Source organism: Scyliorhinus canicula, chromosome 14 (assembly GCF_902713615.1).
Source record: "Scyliorhinus canicula chromosome 14, sScyCan1.1, whole genome shotgun sequence".
In the NCBI taxonomy this organism is placed as follows: domain Eukaryota; kingdom Metazoa; phylum Chordata; class Chondrichthyes; order Carcharhiniformes; family Scyliorhinidae; genus Scyliorhinus; species Scyliorhinus canicula.
The window spans coordinates 94,271,632-94,286,027 of NC_052159.1; the positions used below are offsets into that span (position 1 = coordinate 94,271,632).

General features: G+C 47.8%; 1 protein-coding gene and 1 long non-coding RNA gene across 5 annotated transcripts in view; one reads left to right on the plus strand and one right to left on the minus strand.

Annotated features, from left to right (window-relative positions):
• amotl1 (angiomotin like 1) overlaps positions 1 to 14,396 on the plus strand; it is a 171,406-nt gene that overhangs the window by 40,265 nt on the left and 116,745 nt on the right. Inside the window, exon 1 of one of the 4 annotated variants that reach the window (XM_038818155.1) lies at positions 8,157 to 8,392. The exons of the other annotated variants lie outside the window; for them this stretch is intronic. The gene's annotated coding sequence lies outside the window, so the exon portion shown is untranslated. Of the gene's footprint in view, positions 1 to 8,156; positions 8,393 to 14,396 lie in introns of those variants that run through there. 4 annotated transcript variants of the gene reach the window in all.
• Positions 7,544 to 9,297, minus strand: LOC119977350. Its single transcript, XR_005463182.1, has 2 exons — positions 9,184 to 9,297; positions 7,544 to 8,534 (listed from the first exon to the last, which is right to left on the minus strand). It is a non-coding gene; the product is annotated as an uncharacterized LOC119977350 (long non-coding RNA).

Below are 14,396 nucleotides of genomic sequence, written 5' to 3' on the forward strand. Positions count from 1 at the left end.
CTGCATGCAGAGTTGTGGTGCAGCTACCATTTTCAATATATATATATATATATGTATAGTGACGGATTGTTATTCATTGAAAATGATGATAGAGTCGCCACAGGAAAATCAAAGGCTTTATTCCAGTGATCGAACACAGGCTATTAATTGCTATCAAAATCAGGGGTGTTGTCACTGATGGGCAGAGGAGCAACAACATGGAGATCCTCCCAGAGAGTTGGTCTGCACCCCCAGCACTATTGGAGGCAAAATTAAAATAAACACAGCGTGTGGTACAAAAGCAAAATACTGCAGATGCTGCAAATCTGAAATAATAGCAGAAAATGCTGGAAATACTCAGCAGTGCAGGCTCTGGTAGAGAGAAACAGAGATAACCCTTTTCAAAACAGTCTCTGATGTGACTGGCTGAGGAGCTTCATCAAACTGTATAGATCAAGGTAGGTCAAATAATATAATTGTGAATCATTTACATTTTTGTAATTCTGCATGCACAATCACTTATCTGTGCCAGCTTTTGAGATTTTCTCCTTCTCCATATCATTTTGCTTTACTTTAGAAAAAATGTATCTGGCATACATAAATACAATGCCATATGTTAGAGTCTTAGCCAATCTTTTGAGAAACCCACCTTTAATGACTCAGAGGAGGCTGGCGGTAAACGAAAATAAATTTATTTACATTACTTTCAAAGGTCTGCATAAGGCAGCATATCACTCCCAGTACAATCCTAGCTGGGAGGACTAACTATACCAGGCCTTGTTTAGGGCCTACTTTTATGTTAGCTCATATCGAGCCCAGACTTCTGCCCCCTGGCTAGGAAGCGCGTATTCCACAAGTCCCACGGGGACATCAATAATGGTTTCTCCTCGTGGGGGTTATGACACCCCTCCCCTCACAAAGTCCTAAAGTCCCCCTTCAGCTGCCAACGATGGAGGCCTTCTGCACCACTTCGCCCGTTGCACCACTTCGCCCGTTGCTCCATTTCCATCTGTGGTGGCTCTGGGGCGGGTGGAATGCATTAATTAGCCGATTGCCGTTTCCTGGCTGACTGCCAGGACCTCGATTCCAGACATGACATTGTCTGCCGGCATGGATTCCTCTGCGTCCATCTCAGCTCCAGAATCATCTTCCTCTTGTTGGACCGGGCGTGGCGATCCGGATGGCTGGGCACAAGACTGAGGGGCGGTTCCTGGTAGCACAGCTGCTCAGATATCCTGAAGGGCGGGTTCTCACTTCATCAAGTGGTCCAAGTGTTTTCACTGGATCCTTCCCTGAACCGGGGCTTTATATGAAACCAGGCCTGTATGCTCCAGTATCACACCTAGGAGCTACAATGCTCCATCACCAAAATGATATGCCCGCCATATTTGGGCGTGATCCAGCACTCGCCATCGGGAGTAGACCGGTAAATGGCAAACGGTGTAAATCTCGGTTTTGGCCTTTCCCGCTATTGAACCGTGCCCAGATCCGCACCGGGCACAACACAGTGGTTAAATCATGCCCTATGACTTTGTTTTGTTCCAAGAATAATTTATAGTTCAAGTTAGAACGTTTCTTTAACCATTGAAGTTTGGATCCATAGAAATTCAGTATCCCTTCTTTAGATGGAAAAAGGATGACGTTATTTTGTATTTTTGTTATTCTACTTTAATTTTTTTGAGACCAACGTGGTTCTGTTTAAAAAAAGCTTGATACTTCTTTCAAGGAAATTATTGGCTAAATTATCTACAACAGAACAACTGACCCATAAGTAGACACAGAAGCTTATGTTAAACAAATAAAGTAATTAATTATTTCATAAAATGTGCATTATTTTTAAAAATCTACCAATAAATAATATTAGAATAAAGACATTATACAGACCTTTAAAGACCTTATACAGACAGTCCTTAAAAAGTTTTAAAATTTACCTGATCACTTGAGAACCCACTAGGGGGCAGGGGTTCCTACCTTTCTGTGCAGTGTTTCTGCCTTTGGAACCACAGCACCAGTCACTTTTAATGACAATATTATTTTTCGCTACTTCACCCCCAGTTTCCAGTGGTCTGTACAGGTCACAAACCACACAGGCAGTCACCTTCCTGGCATCTACCTGTGCCTCATGATCCATTTGACAGAATATGTACTGCAGTTGCCCAGTAGTGACACTCCTTCAACAACAAAAACAGAAAATAGTGGACAATCTCAGCAGGTCGCACAGCACCTGAGGAGAGAAAAGGGACCTAATGTTCTGAGTCTGGATGATTCTTTGTTAAAGCTGGAGAGAGCTGAAAATCAGGTCAGATTTATAGGGAGTGGGGGTGGGGTGGGGGGGGGGGGGGGGGGGGGGGGGGGAGTGCATGGAGCGATAGGGCTGGATAGAGGCCAGTGATAGGATCATAGAATTTACAGTGCAGAAGGAGGCCATTCGGCCCATCAAGTCTACACCAGCTCCTGGAAAGAGCACCCTACCCAAGGTTAACAACTCCACCCTATCTCCATAACCCAGTAACCCCATCCAACACTAAGGGCAATTTTGGACACTAAGGGCAATTTATTATGGCCAATCCACCTAACCTGCACATCTTTGGACTGTGGGAGGAAGCCGGAGCACCCGGAGGAAACCCACGAACACACGGGGAGGATGTGCAGACTCCGCACAGACAGTGACCCAAGCCGGAATCGAACCTGGGACCCTGGAGCTGTTAAGCGATTGTGCTATCCACAATGCTACCGTGCTGATGTTGTGACAAAGATGTTGAGGACAGAAGACAAAAGAAATAAAAAGGGGTGTGATTAAGGCTAAGTAAGGTGCTGATAGTGGCACATAAAGAGATTAGAGTGTGTGGATGGCAGAGCAACAGTGAGCCAAAGGACAACTAGGATCAGATGGCCCAAGTTGGGTGGGGTGGGGGAACAATGGTGAGGGAAAAAGAGATCAATTAAAGAAATTAAAATAAATTGATAGGAATAAAAATGGGTTGAAGGTGGAGGAAAGAGTTCACAATCTGAAGTTGAATTCAATGTCATGTCCGGAAGGCTGTAACATGCCTAACCTGAAGATGAGGTGCTGTTCCTCCAGTTCGTACTGGGCTTCACTGGAATATTGCAGCAGGCCAAGGATGGCCATGTGGGCATGAGAGCAGGCTGTGAGTTGAAATGGCAAGCACCAGGAAGGTCTGGGTCCTGCTCACAGACAGACCGGAGGTGTTCTGCAAAGCGGTCATCCAGTCTGCGTTTAGTGTCTCCAATGTAGAGTAGGCATGATGTGGAGATGCCGGCGTTGGACTGGCGTGGGCACAGTTAGAAGTCTTACAACACCAGGTTAAAGTTCAACAGGTTTGTTTGGAATCACTAGCTCACCTGATGAAGGAGGAGCTGCGCTCTGAAAGCTAGTGATTCCCAACAAACCTGTTGGACATTAACCTGGTGTTGTAAGACTTCTTACAATGTCGATTAGACCACATTGAGAGCAGCAAATGCAATAGACCCGATTGAAGAAAACGCTGCTTCACTTGAAAAGAGTCTTTCGGGCCTGTGATCGTGAGTAGGGATGAGGTAAAGGGGCAGGTGTTATACCTTCTGCGACTGCATGGTAAGGTGCCGTGTGAAGAGGATGGGGTGTTGGGGATGATGGAGGAGTGGACCAGGGTATCCCAGAGGGACTGGTCCCTGGGAAATGCTGACGGGGTGAGGGGAAGATGCGTTTGGTGCTGGAATCATGCAGAATCTCGGAATTGGTGGAGGATGATTCTTTGGATGTGAGGATGCTGGGGTGAAAAGTGAGGACATGGGGGCGCCTGGCCTGGTTCTGGGAGGGGGGTGAGGGCAGAGGTGCGGGAGATGTCTCAGACATGATTGAGAGCCCAGTTGACCACAGTGGGTGGGAATGAAGACATGTCAGCAGCACCGTTTTGGAAAGTGGCATCATTAGAACAAATGCGATGGAGCCGAAGCTACCGGAAGAACGGGATTGAGTCCTTACAGGAAGAGGGGTGCGAAGAGCTGTGGTCGAGGTTGTTGTGGGAGTCAGTGGGTTTGTAATGGATGTGACTCTCCTTGTAGTTTTCTCCTGACAAAAACATATTCCTTAACCAGATTATCTGGTCCGTATTGTTGGGTTTCTTAAATTACAACAGTGGCTATGCTTGAAAATGAACTTCATTGACTGTATAGTTCTTTAAGTCTTTCTCCTCCTCTCTTGGCCAGCCCCATCTCTCATGATTCTTCATTCATCTTGCAGTCACTCCCTTTCTCCTATGTCCTTCTCCTTTCTGATCCGTTCCCCCTTTCCTGGTCATACACCTCTTTCCCAATCACCTCCCCTCCAGGATCCACTCAGAGGTTGCTATCAGTGACTACATTAAAAAGCTCTTTGTCGGTGAGCTTCCTGGGGATTTGCAGTTCAGCAGCCCAAAGGCTCGATATTTGTGTGTGCTTCAGGTCTACTCATTAGAGACTATTCCCTGCATTTGGTTAGTGTTGGCATGACAACGCAAATTGATTTCCTTGCCCACATGTTTTATCATCTTATGAAATTTGCAATTCCATAATTAAGAGAATTGCTGATAACTCAACAAGAGACATGGAACACCATCAGCACTACCTCGGGTATTAAAATAGGAATTACATTAAAATAAGAATGTCTAAAATTTAAAAATTATTTTATAATGTCAAAACAAAAATGCTGGAGAAACTCAGCATGTCTTGCAGCATGTGTAAAATAAAATGCCATCATAGTCCAGAGGTTGCCCTTCCCTGACTGATGGTGATTTAACCTGAGGGTCACCACATCTCAGGCAAGGGGCAAGGTTGGACCGTCGTCAATAACCTTAGCTGGTACAGGAATTGAACCCGCGCTGTTGGTATTGCTCTGCATCGCAAACCAGCTATCCAGCCAATTGAGCTAAGGAAATGAGTGTGACGATGGAGGACATCACCCCTTTCTATTGATTTCAATGTAATGAAATCTGCTTTTGTGATGCTGCTTGAGGGATAAATATTGCCGAGGACACCAAAGATAACTTCCTGCTCTTCTTTGAAATAATGTCATGAGATAATTTGCATCCACCTGACCAGGCAAACAGGACCTTGGTATAATATCTTATCCAAAAGACGGCACTTCTGACAGTACAACACTCCCTCTGTACTGCAGTAGAGTGAATGTCAGTCTTGGGGCTGGATTCTCTGGTTGCTGATGCTGAAATCACGATCAGCGACCAGCTGGAGAATCCAGGTTTATGACAGAATCGGGGGCGGCGCCGCTCTTGCGATGCTCCGCCTCTCCAAAGTGGATCAACAGCCTCAGGACAGTGCCTGAGGCCCCCCCCCCCCCCCCCCCCGATGCTCCACTCCTGACCGGCCGAGTTCCCAACGGCGTGGGTCTCTCATGGTCTCACTCGTTGGGAAGTCGGCGTGGTGGCTGCAGACTCAGTCCAACGCTGCCACAGTCGGGGGAGGGGTGATCTGTGGTCAGAGGGGGGGGGGGGGGGAGACATTCTTCCGGGGATGGGGGGATGGTCTGGGACATGCAAGCCGGCCGAAGCGGGGGTGGGGGGGGGGGGGGGGGGGGGGGGGGAACTGCCACGGACCCGGCAATTCTCCGGGGCATATCGGCGGCTAGAGCCGGGTGCTCTGCCGTCCTGCTAGCCCCCAGCAAAACGGAGAATCAGTGGCCGTTTTGCGCCAGTTTTCCACCACCGATCCCACGCCAGCGTGGGGATAAAGCCCCAGAATCAGAGAATCCAGCCCTTGATTTTTGTGCTCAGATCCTTGGAGTGCTAGCAATTGAGCCACAAATGGCACACAGGAAATTGTGTTACACCCCTGATTCCTTTTCTGTTTGACAATCTCAGAGAATCCCATGCCCTTTCAAGGGAGCCAGTCCTCTCCTGCCCATGAGTTACTTAATTTTGTTTTAAATGAAGAAATCGCCAGAAAAATATTTTTGAAAAATGAATATACAGCCATACTCTTACAATAATTGCTTTGGTGTTTGATGGAACCATCAATTCACCAGACACGTGCTTTCCGATATGAACAGTGGTTTTAATCTACTTACTACAGAGCCAGCCTGTTACCCGTTGATGAACTCTCGGTGAACTGCAGGCTGACTCTGGACAAGGGTATTTATACAGCAGCACAAGGGGGAGGAGTCATGGGCGGAGCCAAGGGTGGAGCCCCGTACAAACTCCAGTGCTACTCCCCTAGTGGTCGGATAACGCTACTGCACCTACAAAGATACAGTGTGAATTACCAAGTTACATTCACCACAGTGTTATTAATAGATTTCGTTTTGACAGCACTTTTGGTAGGATAGTGCTAAATATAAGTGTGACCAATGTCATGTAACCACACTGCTTCCACAACCACCTCCCAGGGCCGGCCCAAGGCACCGGCAACTCGGGCAGTCGCCCGGGGCGCCATATGCTAGGGGGCGCCAGAGACTCGGGTCCCGCGCATGCGCAGTTGGGCCGGTGCCAACCAGCGCATGCGCGGTGGCCGCCCTCCCCCAGGGCGGCCCCCTCCACCCGCCCCCCCCCTCGGCCCCGCCCCCCCGCATCGGGCCCGCCCCCCTGCCTCGGCCCCCCCGCCTCGGCCCCGCCCCCCCGCCTCGGCCCCGCCCCCCTCTCGGCCCCACCCCCCTCGCCCCCTCTCGGCCCCGCCCCCCCCGGACCCGGCCCCCGGCCCCGCCCCCTACCCCCCCCCCCCCCCGGCCCCGCCCCCTTACCCCCCGGCCCCCCCCCCGAAGGGCGCCGAAGTTCAGCTTGCCCGGGGCGCCAGCAACCCTAGGGCCAGCGCTGCCACCTCCCCATATTTCCTGTGTTTACATATGTTTAGTTCTACAGTCATCCATATTTAACTCTCCATTGGTGGGATTGGGCGTAGAATGGGTACAATATCGACAGTGTGCCAATGGTGGCAACCCAACATGAAAGTCAGGGAAGGAGTCAGGAAAATAAATGTGATTCATCTGTATCCTAGATTTGGACAGCATGGTAGCATAGTGAAATGAAAATTGCTTTTTGTCACAAGTCAGCTTCAAATGAAGTTACTGTGAAAAGCCCCTAGTCGCCACATTCTGGCGCCTGTTCGGGGAGGCTGTTACGGGAATCGAACCATGCTGCTAGCCTGCTTGCTCTGCTTTCAAAGCCAGCAATTTAGCCCTGTGCTAAACAGCCCATAGTGGTTAGCACAATTGCTTCACAGTTCCAGGATCCCAGGTTTGATTCCAAGCTGGGTCACTGTCTGTGTGGAGTCTGCACGTTCTCCCCGTGTGTGCTGGAGTTTCCTCCGGGTGCTCCAGTTTCCTCCCACAGTCCAAAGATGTGCAGGTTAGGTGGATTGGCCATGATAAATTGCCCTTAGTGCCCAAAATTGTCCTTAGTGTTGGATGAGTGGGGTTACTGGGTTATGGGGATAGGGTGGTGTGGGCTTGGGTAGGGTGCTCTTTCCAAGAGCTGTTGCAGACTCGATGGGCCGAATGGCCTCCTTCTGCACTGTAAATTCTATGATTTAAACAAACAAGGAATTTGACTTGCACCAAATATATTCTCCAAACTTATTTTTTAAAACACAAATAATACTGGGCACAAGTTTAATTGTCTGATATTTTGGAAACAAAGTTGTTGACACAAGAGCTTATAGGAATTGAGGTACGGTTGTACACAAAGCAATGGGGAGAATATAAAACATGGTCACATATTTGATGGAAATGCAAGAAGCACATTAGCACATGTAAAAGGAGAGCTATCTAGGAAAAGACAAAGGTAAATGCAGGTGTGTGGCAAGCAAAATAGAAAAGGGAAAGTAGAAATAAAGAGATGAGACACAAAAGAGCATTGTGAGACATGATTACTAAAAGTTACTGTACTATTGCTGTTAACATCTGGAAGAAGATCCACCTGTTTTGTTAATACACAAAATTAGTTGCTGAACATCCAATGTGTGTCTAGAGTTCCACATAAACTCTTTTTCCCTCTTATGCTGTTAAATCCGAATCCCTTCCATATATTAGGTAAATCTCTTTCTTGACTGGTCCTGGGATCTTTTGGAAATCTCTCTGTGTCACAGTATGAAAAACCTTGTAGGACCATCCCCAGGATCCTCTGCAGCCGGTGAAGTTCAGCCAGCGGCTGGCGCTAGGACCTAGTCGGCCCACGCTCTGGTGCAAGTAGGTAAAGCGCTGACATTCCTCTCATTCCAATGTGAATGGAGCTGATTGTTGGGTTCTTGCTGCTGCTCGCCGTCTAAAGCCATTTTCCCTGCATTAGCCTTAGGGTCATCCCGGTCCGTTGCCCCTTCTAGCTCGAGTCGGATTGGGGGGCGGGATTGGAAGTTACATGGATTGGCTGCAGATTGCAATTTTCGGCAAACGCTGAGAAGCTCTTAATTTCGGAGGAGGGAGCTGAAGGTAACAAGTTAACTAGAACTATGTGTGTGGACTGGACAAGTTTGGGGAAGATGATGAAAGTTTGGAGAGCGTTGCTTGATTGGATTGCAGTTCTCTGTGCTCCTTGGTGGTAGGGGTGGGGGGTGTTGAGAGTTGTGTCCAGCTGCAAAGAGGAAATGTAAAGTTAGTGTGAGTGCCAGCACCGTGTTTTCTCGTCTGGCGGCTGATGAATGAGGGACGCCCATGCGAAGAGGTGTCAGCTGCCAGATCACCGACATGTTTACTGTTAGCTTGGATTTGAAATAGGCAGAAGCTGCCATCAGCCTGTCACTTCTTTCAGATCCGTTAATATACGCGATTAATATCACAAGGGGGGGGGGGAAGGATAAATCATTGCAAAAACGAGAGGGAAAACGGTCCAAAATGTGTGGCTTTCGCTTGTAACACGAACTCATTTTTTGGGGGGTCGTGATGTAGAATTCGCTCCTAACCATGTCAATTTGCACACAGACGAAACGACTTAGTTCTTGTTTGAGTCCACCCTTATCTTATTAATGGTTAATACTTCAGAATTGTGAATGTTGGCCACATTTTAAGTTCCCATCTTGTCATTTTCTCGAGGTGAAAATGAGTCCAGACTTTGTACAAAGGCTACTTGTGCGTGTGTCTGACCGCTCACTGCTTCGCCTCAATGTTGTTTCAGTGTTTCTCAGAGATAGCATTCAACCCTCTCCTGGTAAACAGTGAAAATAGTTCTAAAACACTCTCCGCGTTTCCTTTTACAGCTGGTGAAACTTTGTTTAATTTTCTACCTTGTCTTCAGCCAAACGCCGAGGTTTTTATTTTGAAGTGATTCTCCACTGTGACAGGCCTGCTCCCAAGAAAGAAGAAACCTGGGGTGATTTTTCAGCTCCTGTCCAATGAAATGAAAATCGCTTGTTGTCACGAGTAGGCTTCAGATGAAGTTACTGTGAAAAGCCCCTAGTCACCACATTCCAGCGACTGTTTGGGGAGGCTGGTACGGAATTGAACCCGTGCTGCTGGCCTTGGTCTCCTTTCCAAGCCACCTATTTAGCCCACTGTGCTAAATCAGCCCTTGTTTCAATCTGCGCTCAAAAAAGGGGCAGTAACTGAAAAACAAGGAATCCGCTAACCAGTCCTGCCCATTGCTGTGGTTTGATGGTCATTCTGATTTTCAGCTGGACGTGAACCCTGGCAGCCAGAATCTGGCAGGAATCATAAACACATTTGCAAATTGGGGCCATTTTCCCACCCTGATAGCCAGGCTGACTGCCATTTCCTAACCTTCCAACCATAGATAGCATGTCAGTGGTACCCGTTTCTTCCAGTGCTGAAGGGAACTTTAGCTGCTTGTAAGCTAAGCTTTAAGAAGCACTTGAGCACTTTTTGTTGCGCTCCCCTCCACAGTGATTGTCTCAGGCTGAATGTGACAGAATGCTCAGATTGTGAGCAATTTGACCCTCTGCTGAGTTTCTGAACCTGTACCTTCTTCCATCACCGAGATTGCTTACGCCCACCTCCATCTGAAGTAATTGAGCCTGTATCTGCCTGCCTCAGCCCATCTGCTGGTAAAACCTTCATCCCTATCTTTTATTACCCTGAGGCTCAACAATTTCAATGCCCTGCTGGATGACCTCTCCTTTTCCACCCTCCGTAGAGTTGAGTTCATCCAGAATTATGCCGTCCTTATCCTAATTCGCACCAAAGCCCTTACTCCTAACACCCTTTGCTCAATTACTACATTGGCTCTTGGTCACTAATACCTTGTTGATTTATTTTTTTTAATCCTCTTGTTCAAATTCCTCCATGACCTTACTCTTCTCCATCTCTGTGACACTCTACAGTCCTACAACCTTCTTGAGAATTGTCTGTTCCTCCTGCCTCTTGTGCATCCCAGAGTCCTTTGTCTTAGCTGGCCGTACCTTCATCTGCTCGGTCCTAAACTCTGCACTTCTCTCCCTCACCCACCTCCTATACCTCCTTGTTTTAAGATAGTCCTTAAAATCTACCTCACTGAAGCTTTTCGTAACCGATCCGAATATCTCCTCTATTGGTTCAACGTTAATTTTCCGTCTGATTTCAATTCTCAAAATTGCTTTAGGATGTTTTACTATGTCATGGTGCGAAATAAGCGCAAGTTTTTGTTGTAACTGCTGATAAAAGTTTTACATTGTGCACTCGTAATCTGCCAAACCATGCTATTGGTTCTCTCTTTAAGCTGTTGCATGCTCTTGAGAAATGGCTGTACAGCCTGGTTCCCCACCTCCATATTGGTAAAGGCCAATGGGAATGCAGTTTGTGTTGGTAGCTTGTCTATTGTGTCAGTAAGGCAAGAAGTTTTCTGCTTTCTTTTTTGAATGGCTGCTGCCAATAGCCCGAGCAACTTTCCTCCCCCACCACCCATACCCACTCCTCCCCATTTACTGCTTATAAAAAAGCCCCCTGAGTTTTAAGGAGTTTTAATATTTCAAAAACTTTGAGAAAATACCAAATTTTTCATGCAACAATTCAAAACCTGAAGAATATATTTAAATATATTAAAAAGTGGAATATTTTGTTTTTGGCTTACTTTTGCTTATTCCTGTATGACCTCCTATGCATGTGCCATCTTTTTCAATGGAGATGATTTGCAAATTGCATGTTTCATACAATTTTTATTTTTTCCATTTGCAAATTATTAAGGGTTGCATAAGTGCAATGAATATTGTACTACCTCCAAATTTTGTTTCTTCCTAGATGGCTCAGCTCATGTCATCTGAGATCTGTTACGAACCTGGACAAGACCCCAAAATTTGAACTCCAGTCACTTAAAAAAAAATTGTAAAACTGTGAGGAAAGGATACTTTCTCACAAGTGATTCCACGCACAAATAGGAACATGGTGTATTAAAACAACTTTATTATGAACACAATATTAAACTGAAGGGGTAGAGTGTGTTAGGATGGAGGAGGAATCTTGGAAGGGGTCTAGTTTGAGGGCTATGGTGATGGCAGAGTTGCCAAAGGCTCTGAGTAGGGAGCCCGGTGGTGAAGATATGGACCGGGATTCTCCGAAATCCCGGCCAAGTGTTGATGTCGGCGTCAAAACCGGCGCAAGCGATGCTGGCGTCAATGGACCTCCAGGCCCAGGCGTTCACCCCTTCCTAGGGGGCTAGTATGGCACCGGAGTGCTGTGCACTCGAAAGCCGGCGCAACGCCGCCGGCACAGGTCCGTGCATGAGCGTGGGTTTCCGTCTCCGCGACGGCCCCCGGGCAATATGGCGGAGCCCTGCAGGGGCCCGGCATGGAGGAACACAGGCTCCCTCCCCTTCCCCCCAGGAATTAGCCTAATGCCGATTGGAAGCCCCGATAACGGCCCTGGCCACTGTGGAGGCTCCCCCTGGAGTCGGACCACCCGTGCCCCCACCCTGACGGCCCCTGAAGCCAAAACTCCGAGGTCCCGCCGGGTAGGACCATACATAACCCACGCCGGTGGGCACTCGGCCCTTCGAGCGCGGAGAATAGCCGGGGGGGGGGGCTTTCAACAACCCCCAGCCGGTGCAGTGGACGCGATTGCCGCTGATTCTCCGGTTGCCGGAGAATTGGCGGCCTGGCGTCGGAGCGCATCCCCCCCCAGCGATCTCCGACCTGGTACGGGATCGGAGAATTCCGGCCATGGAATCAGTTGAGGAGGCATTTTAGGGTGGAAGGGATGTTCGTGCTAACATCGTTGTGCGAGAATCAAGGGTTTGAGCCGGGGGAGGGGCATGGATAGTGTATACAGGAGGTGGAGGGAAGCGGGGAAGGCCAAGGTGAGGGATCTTTATTTAGAGGAAGGGTTCGCCAGTCTGTAGGAGCTAAGGGAGAGGGTAGAGCTGCTGAGGGGGGGGGGGGGGGGGGGGGGGGCGTGTGAGTTCAGGTATCCGGAAGTTAGGGACTTTGCGCACAAGGTCTGGAGGGGAAAACATTTGTACAGACTGTATAGTTGATTTCTGGGAAGTTTATGGGTTCTAACCTGTTTTTGATACATGTCAAATAAAATACATTTCTTAAAAAACACAATATTTAAACTACCTTAACATCCCTGAAATATAGTTTACAATTGCCAGTTAAACATTGCTTTTAACTGACACTTTCTTCCTCTCCAATCAAGCAAAACCCATCACAGGTCATAAACCATTTTTCATTAAAGTTAGCAAATAAATACAGAATTGCCATGCTCTCTGGATTGAGACTTCTTTGAAAGACCATTTGAACAGAGATAGCCTTTCAGTAGACAGCCTGCATGTCTCTGTGTCAGATTAATGCTACAGACCTGACTCCTCCCATTACTTACATCATCTTTCTTCCACTCAAATCCCATGACCTACTTAAATTTAAATATTTTTTAAAAAAAAATTTAGATTACCCAATTATTTTTTCCAATTAAGGGGCAATTTAGCGTGGCCAATCCACCTACTCTGCACATTTTTGGGTTGTGGGGGCGAAACCCACGCAGACACGGGGAGAATGTGCAAACTCCACACGGACAGTGACCCAGAGCCGGGATCGAACCTGGGACCTCAGCGCCGTGAAGCGGTTGTGCTAACCACTAGGCCACCCTGCTGCCCCTTAAATTTAAATATAATGGGCACTATTTAACGGCCGCTCAACGTGGATAAATCGCAGGCTAAATCGCAGGAGAGGCCAAAATTGGGATCTGCGCTGGGAGCGAATCAGTTCAGATCTAACGGACCCGGTCCCATTGGCGGGTTCCCGATCCACCCAGATGAGGTGAGACACCAGTTGAGACAAATTAAGAGCAAACTCCATCTTATTAACGAGATGGAAGCCCAATCTAATGGCCCCTTGGGGGGGGGGGGGACGACATGTTCCCCAGCGAGAGGTTGCGTGGGCGCCATTTAGTACTCCTATTTAAAAATGGGAAGCTAGCACAATGGCTGCCAATGGGAGCTGAGGAGGTGAGTAGCTATTTCCAATCCCCGGCACACAGCCCAGGGGCATTGCAGTTGCTGCCCCAGTGCTCGTGGAGTGGGGGAACAACTACAGCTGCTGCCTGGCTGTCCTACCAAAAGCTTCTAGGACTGAGCCATGTTCTTGGTTATATGCTGACGGTCACTTTAACTCCCTTTGACTGTGAGCAGCCTCTAGTTTCACAGCTGAAGGCTGTGAAATTGGTCTTGTTAGTTGTGAGGTTGTGTTTGCTGCTTGTGGCTGCAGACACCCGGAGGCTGCTGTTGCTGTTTCCTCCCTTTTCTGGAGCCAGAAAGAAGGACAATTTTTGTAAGATACCTGGGTTCTGGAACACCGGGCTTCGGGTGGTATGAGTCCAGAAGGCAATCTGGTTTAAAGCAAGAAGACGCTATGGTATCCGGTGCATGACATTGACATTGATCCAAATGGGTCACCTGCTAACGCCGTTTAAGAAATATTTTCTCAGGTTGCTGATGCTTTTGTTGCTGGTGTGGTGAGTGCTGCATGTGACTGACACGTCACTGCGGGTTAAACACGCTGGAAGTCAAGATGTTCAACTGCACCTGAGCACCAGTGGAATATGTGGATGCCCGTATTTGGTTCTGGTGAGATTGGGCCGTTTGGGAGGGTCTTGTACAGCTACTGGACGGCGAATGGTACTGATACGTGGAACAAGTCACATGTTGATGGACAGATCATTTCTACGCCAAAGTTCTGGACATGATTTTCAAGTTTCTCCTTTGTATCTGTTGAGGAACCTGCGAGGTTTTTTTTCTGAAATGGTGTTTCCTTGTTGCTTAATGGTTAGTCTGATATGTGGAATGTGATATAGTTGATTTTCAAATCCTTGTTACCGTTGACCCTTTAATAAACAAAATATTCTCAAGTGACTTCTCATACCATGTCTCAGATGATGATTATTGCATTGCATTTCGATCCAACTTTAAAACCTGAACAGTTTGCCTGATCTCTAGAAGCATCAGCACCATTGAGGCAACCAATAATCAAACACTTAAGAGCTGGACTCCGCGGTGATATTCTCACGGCAAAAG